At 59.8% G+C, this 7383-nt stretch overlaps 1 protein-coding gene across 3 annotated transcripts in view; it reads left to right on the top strand.

Moving 5' to 3' along the window:
• Window positions 1-517: 517 nt before the first annotated feature.
• RPH3A (rabphilin 3A) overlaps window positions 518-7383 on the top strand; it is a 32967-nt gene continuing 26101 nt past the window's right edge. For all 3 annotated transcript variants that reach the window (XM_058816604.1, XM_058816603.1, XM_058816601.1), the window contains exon 1: window positions 518-653. The gene's annotated coding sequence lies outside the window, so the exon portion shown is untranslated. The remainder of the gene's footprint in view (window positions 654-7383) is intronic.

The following is a 7383-nucleotide window of genomic DNA, read 5'->3' as shown; positions in this document are numbered from 1 at the left end:
ATCCATCCACTTTGGCAGTGGGAAGCCATTCCCTGTGTCCTGTCACTCCATCCCTTGTCCCAAGTCCCTCTCCAACTCTCCTGGAGCCCCCTGAGGCATTGGAAGGGGCTCTGAGCTCTCCCTGGAGCCTTCTCCTCTCCAGGTGATCATTCCCAGCTTTCCCAGCCTTGGGGCCTTCTTTGTGTCCCTCTGGACCTGCTCCAGCAGCTCCAGGGGCTCTGGGACCCCAGAGCTGGGGGTGGCTCTGCAGGGGAGGGGGGCTCACCTGGGATGGGATGGGATGGGATGAAAGGGGGATGGAAGATGAGGGTGGGAGAGGGTTGTGGAGGAGAATGAATGGAAAACACAGGGAGGGGATGGGCTGGAGGAGAGGGCGAGCGCAGGGGGTCCCGCTGTCCCCCCAGTCCGGGGGGGCAGTGCCAGAAGGGGCCGAGCGGCTGCGCCTGGGCGGGGGGCGGCTCCTGGGGGCGGCCCCGGCCGTGTCCCCTCCCGTGTCCCCTCCCGTGTCCCCTCCCGTGTCCCCTCCCCGCGCCCTCCGCAGTGCTGGAGCCGCGCAGCGCCAGCGCGGCCGAGCGCGGGGAGCGGCCCCGCAGCGCCGGGACCCCCCAAAACCCGGCACCCCCGGGACCCCCAGACCCGGGAGCCCGGCCCAGGTAAGGGGGGATCGGGGCTCCCCCATCGCCGCAGCGCGGGGGGATCTCCGGAGCCACCGCAGGGACAGGGATGGGGATGCGGCTCTGGGGCTCGGGATGCTGCTCCGGGGGTGCTCCGAGCCCCGCACCCCGCTCCCGGCCCCGGGGAAAGTTGCGGCATCCCGGAGCGCGGGGCGGGCGGAGGTGACACCGCCGGGGGTGGCAGCGGTGTCGCCGGGGGTGGCGGCGGCCGGAGGGGTCCCCGGCGGGGTGTGGGGGTGGCAGCGCCCCTGGGAGCGGATGGGGCGAGGCTCTGGGTGCCGCGGCTCGTCCGGGCAGTGTGCGGGCAACTTTGAGGCGTGTTGGGCGTTTGCGGGGGTTGAAACCCCCAAAATTGGGGTTTTTCCCCCGTTCCCGGAGTGTGCCGCCAAAATTGGGGTTTTTCCCCCGTTCCCGGAGTGTGCCCGGCGGTGGCACCAAGGCTGAGCCCCTTATCCCAGAATCCTGGCAGTGAGGGGATGCGGGGAGAGCCCTGACGCTGCTGCTGGGACATTTTGGGGGGCTCTGCTCCCTGTCGGGGCTCTGCAGGGGCATCAGGGTGGCCCGCGGGCTCTGGCAGGTGCTGCTCCTTTCCCAGGATGGACCGAAGTGATGCAAACGGCACCAAAAACCTTTCTGGCGTAGCCAGGAGGCAAAACCTCCTCGGGAATGAGGCTGAGGCTGCTGGAAGCTGTCGCTCCCAGCGATGCGTTCTTCCAGAAAAGGCACCTGATTGTGTCGCTTTGCTGGTGTCTTTCTAATAATTCTGGTTATAGGCTGGAGCAGCAATTTGTCTTTGTGTGGTGATGAACGCTCCTTGGTTTCCCTGCTCTGAGCAAAGGCGGCTGCCCCGGCCGTGCCTCTGCTCGGGGCTCGGGCCATGCCACGCTGCTCCCGGGATCCTGGGAATGTGTGTGGATCAGCCTGATCCCCCTCTTCCCATGAGGTTACAAGGAAAAACAAAAAAAAACAAAAACAAAAACAAAAAACAAAAAACAAAAAACAAAAAAACAAAAAAAAACAAAAAAACAAAAAACAAAAAAAAACAAAAAAAAACCAACAAAAATCAAAATTAACAGATAAAGCTTCCAAACGCGGCCAGTTGGCTCCAGGGATGCAGAGATGAGAACAGATGAACCATTTGCTTTAATTACTGGTATCAAAAGCCCAGGCTGCAGCTTAGCCTGAAAATAAATATTGTTAATGTTGTGACACTGGGCTCTGTTTGATGATGCATCACTCATCCGGGAGGGATTCAGCGAGCTGCGAGGCTGACTCAGACCCGCTCAGCCTTTCCGTGGGGACCGCTCAGCCCCACTCACGGCACCGGGAGTCGCTGTCGCATCCCGTGGGCGCCGGGCCGGGCATCCCGCGGCACCGGGAGCGCCGCAGAGCCTCGGGCAGCGCTGGGCGATGCGGTGGGAGCTGCTGGTGTCACCTGCAGGGTGGGCATGCAGGGAATGCCAGCCCCACAGCCCTGAGTGCCACCTGCAGGGTGGGCATGCAGGGAATGCCAGCCCCACAGCCCTGAGTGTCACCTGCAGGGTGGGCATGCGGGGAATGCCAGCCCCACAGCCCTGAGTGCCACCTGCAGGGTGGGGACCCGGGGAATGCCAGTCCCACAGCCCTGAGTGTCACCTGCAGGGTGGGGACCCGGGGAATGCCAGCCCCACAGCCCTGAGTGTCACCTGCAGGGTGGGCATGCAGGGAATGCCAGCCCCACAGCCCTGAGTGTCACCTGCAGGGTGGGCATGCGGGGAATGCCAGTCCCACAGCCCTGAGTGTCACCTGCAGGGTGGGCATGCCGGGAATGCCAGCCCTGCTCGGTGCCGGCTCCAGCTCCTCTCCCTGCTCCTTCACACACTTCTCTTTGCTCTCCTAGCCGTGGCAAAGGTTTTATTTTTTGGTGTGGATGCCCCTTTGCCAGCGAGGGTGACAGCCCGGAGCCCACCGAGGGCTCTGCGTGGGGTGAAACATTCCCGGTTTTGGAAAGGGTGAAGGGTGGAAAACTGCTGCGGGAGCGATGGAGAACTGCTGCGGGATGATGCGGGGTCTCAGCCCGGCTCTGTGCTCAAGTTTGGAGTGACCCGTGGTGGGCATGGCACCGATCCTTGTCCCCCGTGTCCCCCGTGTCGCCACAGCAGCGGTGACCCCCGGGCCAGCCCCGGCTCGGTGCCCTCCGCAGCCCGGTGACGCTGTCACTGCAGCTAATTAGCGCTGATGGTAATGAACTGCTCCAGGTGCTCCCAGCCGAGCCCAAAAGGGCTGGGAAGGGAGGGAAGGGAGGGAAGGGAAGGAAGGGAAGGAAGGGAAGGAAGGGAAGGAAGGGAGGGAAGGGAGGGAAGGGAGGGGGCTTGGCTCCCCCAGGCCGGGCTGATGAATTCCCCGCCTTTCCCAGGCCGGGGAGTGGCCGTGCTGGCTGATAAAGGGTCGGGGGCAGCGATTCCCTGGCTGCGGTGGGGCTGTGCTGGCTGATAAAGGGTCGGGGGCAGCGATTCCCTGGCTGCGGTGGGGCTGTGTGGCTGATAAAGGGTCACTGATAGGGGCAGCCATTCCCTTCTCCATCCCCGGCAGGTTTGGATGCAGCTCTGTGGATCTGGGGTGCCGTGATGGGGGCTCCGTGAACCCAGGTACGGAGTGGGGTGTGGGGAGGAGAGAACGGGAAAAAGCGGGAGAACGGGATGAACCGGGAGCCCGGAGTGTCCCGAGCTGGTGGCTTTGTGCTCCTCCCTGCCCGTGGCCCTTGGGGACGGTGACATTGCGGTGCTCAGGGGTCCCCCAGTAGTGGGACCCCTCCCCACTGCCCAGCCCCGCTGTGGCTCCTGTGGGTGACACCGCAGCCCTGCGCCACCCCTGCTGGGCACTGTCACCCTCCTGCACCTGCCGCCACCTCCGAGCTCACCTGGATCTTCCCAGCCTTTCCCCAGGGCTGATCCTGTCGCTGCCCCAGGGTCCCTGCTGGAATTCTGGTGGCTCTGGCCACTCTCCCTGTCCCTGGCGCTGAGGGTGCGATGCCAGCTCGCCGTGCCCGGGCCCTGCAGGGATCTTCCCGTTGCTAAGCAGCTCCTGAGGAGCGATGGCAGCACCGGGTGGGCTCAGAGCTCACCTGCATCTGCCCGGGTGAGGTGGATACACCCAGCAGTGGGTTATTTATTTAATTTTTAATTAATTTTTTTTTTGCCGTTGTCTTTCCTGTAATTAATCAAGGGGAGTAAATCCTTGTGACAGCATCCTAACAGTGTTTGGTTTGAGAGGGAGCTGCTGGAGGAAATGTCAACGTGCTGCTTAAACAAAATTGACTGAGCTGCTGCTCAGCTGCCTTTGGGACGAGGCTTTGTCTGGAGGATGAGCTGGGAATTCAGGGGGCGAGGAATAAAGGCAGTTCTCAGCACCTCGTGGGGATTTGGAGGCAGCAGTGCCATCAGCCAAGCCACAAGGAGTTGGTGTTCCCCAAGACTCCCAGAGGCTGTGGTGTGGATTTAACCGGAGGGCACTGGAGGCATCGCTTTGCTTTTCCTGTCTCTGCTCCCTCACCGTCACCTGTGGACTGAGGCTGTCACACTGAGCTTTAATTAACTCATTAGCAGCACTCTGAGCAGGGGAGTTGTGGGGTTCCCTGCGAGGGTTTGGTGTGGAGCTCAAGGATGAGGTGACCCCAGGGCTGTGGCTCTGGGTCTCTCCCAAAAGCTGCATCCCCAGGAACCCTCAGCTCCCGTGGGACAATCAAGGGTCTGATCCCACACTGAGGATGTGGGGACACACGGGGTGTGCTGCCGCGGCTGTGGCACCTCTGGGACTGTCCTGTCCCTTGCCCAGGTGTCTGGGAGGAGCTCCAGCCCCAGCAGCTTCAGCCAGCTGAGCTCTGCCTCCCTCCTTCCCTGCTGCTTTTACAGCAGAGCCCGGGCTGTGGGCTGCTCCCTGAGCACCATCCGTGGGCAGATTGCCCAATTTTGCCCAAACTTTCTACAAGAATTTGCACATGATGACACCAATGCTGGAATTTTGGGATTTGAGGGAGTTTGGGTGTGTGGGACCCTCTATGGCTGGGCTGCCCTCCTACCCCTCCCTGCAGATCCCCCTGCAGTGTTCCACAGCTGCTCCTGCAGCTATTTTGGGGAATATTTCCCCTTTTTCCTCCCCTCTGCAGGTAAATCCAGCAGTGCCAAACCCTGCTTGGAGCAGAGGACAGTGGGGACCTGCTGCCTGTCCCTGTAGCCATGAGGGCGTTCCACAGGGAATGGTGTGGGGTGGGCAGTGGGAAAACTCCTTTTCCTGGGAAAGGACGAGCCTGGATGTGCGGTGTGGTGTCTGTGCCAGGTGTCTGGGCAGCATCTGGAATTCCCTGTGGTTTGCAGCCCTTCCTGGGTGCCAGGCATGGAGCAGGGCAGGATCTGGTGCTGGTGGACTCTGGAGATGGCTGGAAATGTCTCCAGGAGCTGGGAAGGGTTTCCAGTCCATCTTGGTGTTTTGGGATGTGTGCCCTGAGTGCTGGGGAGACAATTCCAGCTTTGGCATCTGCTCATCTGGGTGGGTCCTTGTCACCCCAAATTGAGCCCCATTAATCAATTCCATCCTCATCCCAAATTTTTCCACCCCTGGCTCCAGCTGTGGATCATAAGCCCACTCTGATACCAACATGCAAACCCCACCATCCCAACAGAGAATCAGTTTGGATCCATCCCACTTCCAAACCTCCTCCTTGCCGAGGACACCCAATAATCTCCCACCTGGCACCAGAGCAGCAGCTTGGGTTGGTTGGTTGGGGTCTGGCTGCTGCTCCGTGTTCCAGGTGAGCGGACAATGCTCCAAAATCTGCATTTTTCCACCCAGATTAATCACATCAGGCTTTGTCAATGGAAAAATTACCTCATCATTGGCACTGGCAGGTGGTGAGAGCAGCAGACTTATTCAATATTTAAGAAAGCTGCATTGCAGAGCTCAGGAGGCTGGAGGGAGAAATAGGTTGCCTGTGTCAGTGTCTGCTGCTGGAGACAATCTCTGCAGGCATCGGCTGGCAAGCGTGGAGCTGGCTGCACAAACCTCACCCTCGCCCTGGCAGCGTGGGAAAGATGGGATTTTCTCTCTTCCCCCCTGGTTTGGCATTCCCAGGTGGCTCCTTGGGGACGCTGGGCTCCCTGCAGGTGCCCAGCTGTGGGTGGTTCTGTGCCCTGCAGCTCCATGGGGTGGGATGGGCTCATTCCATGGACATCCCCCTGCCTTCCCAGCCCTGCCACAGCTGCTGGAGGGTGAGTGGGACCTGCTGAGCCCTCGCACTGCCCCTGCCAGGTTTTGGGTGCTGGCAGCGAGAGGGATCCACGGGAGGCATTCAATCCCCTTTTATCAAAGCACGGCCGAGTCCAGGGGCTCTGTCACAACAGCAGCAATGGAGCTGCATGATTGGAGTCATGTGGCCCTTCCTCAAGGCCACAAATTAAGACCTCACTGCTATTCCTGGCTCTGCCCAGGACGTGCCACGCTGGCGCCGGCGGGAGCTGCCAGCATCCCTCGGAAAACCTCGGCATGAGGCACCTCCTCCCATCCCCTCCAACACCAGGGCAGCAGATCCGGGACCCCTCGGGGTCAGCCAAACCCTGGAAGGTCTTGGCACCCCTGCTAGGTTTGGGATATTTCCATTTCATTAAGGAAACGCTGCTGCATCCCATCGATCCCCGCTTGGATGGCCACATCCTGCTGCTCAGGAGCCAGGGTTTGGCAGGGGAGGGGGGAAGAGCCACCCTGAGCTGTTGTTTTGTTCTTTCCCATGTGCTAAAAATGCTGGAAGAAGCATTAGGGCAAGCGGGGGTAGTTGCTGGAAGTAATGCAAAGTAGATTTTTCCAAATCTATTATTTATAGGTGGAGAAAGGGATTGTGTATTCCTCCAGGAGCAGCAAAAGCAGAACAGAACGCTCCTGGCCTCGCTCTTATGAGCACAAAGTTCCAGTTGGGCTAAAGAGTTTTCCTTCCTGATCCTTCTTGGCTAGGAAAAAACAGGGATTTTCCACTCTTTTTCCCTGTTGCAGGGTTGGGGTGGACATTGGTGACCTTGGGACAGTCCCTTTCCCACCTGCATCTCCCCAAAAACAGGACAGTCCCTTTCCCACCTGCATCTCCCCAAAAACAGGACAGTCCCTTTCCCACCTGCATCTCCCCAAAAACAGGACAGTCCCTTTCCCACCTGCATCTCCCCAAAAATTGGACAGTCCCTTTCCCACCTGCATCTCCCCAAAATGGGACAAATGGGAGAGTTCCCCTTTCCCACCTGCATTCCCCAAAAAATGGGAGAATTCCCCTTTCCCACCTGCATTCCCCAAAAAATGGGAGAATTCCCCTTTCCCACCTGCATTCCCCAAAAACAGGAGAATTCCTTTCCCACCTGCATCTCCCCAAAAATGGGACAAAGGGGACTGTTCCCCTTTCCCACCTGCATCTCCCCAAAAACAGGACAGTCCCTTTCCCTCCTGCATCCCCCCAAAAATGGGACAGTTCCCCTTTCCCACCCGCATCCCCCCAAAACTGGGTGCTGGCACCGCGATGCTGCCCCTGCTCCCTGCTCAATCTCTGCCCACCCTGGGATGTTTCATTCCCAGCAGGAATTCTGTGCTGCAGTGCGGGTTCTGGAGGTGGTGGTGGGGACTTAAATGAACAATTTCCTTCGTTAAGTGACCTTGTTAATTGGAGCCTCCTGCTCTGGCACGGGAACAGGCGCTGTGT

Source organism: Ammospiza caudacuta, chromosome 18, assembly GCF_027887145.1.
Source record: "Ammospiza caudacuta isolate bAmmCau1 chromosome 18, bAmmCau1.pri, whole genome shotgun sequence".
NCBI classification, from domain to species: Eukaryota; Metazoa; Chordata; class Aves; order Passeriformes; family Passerellidae; genus Ammospiza; species Ammospiza caudacuta.
This window is presented reverse-complemented; position numbering and strand designations above follow the sequence as displayed.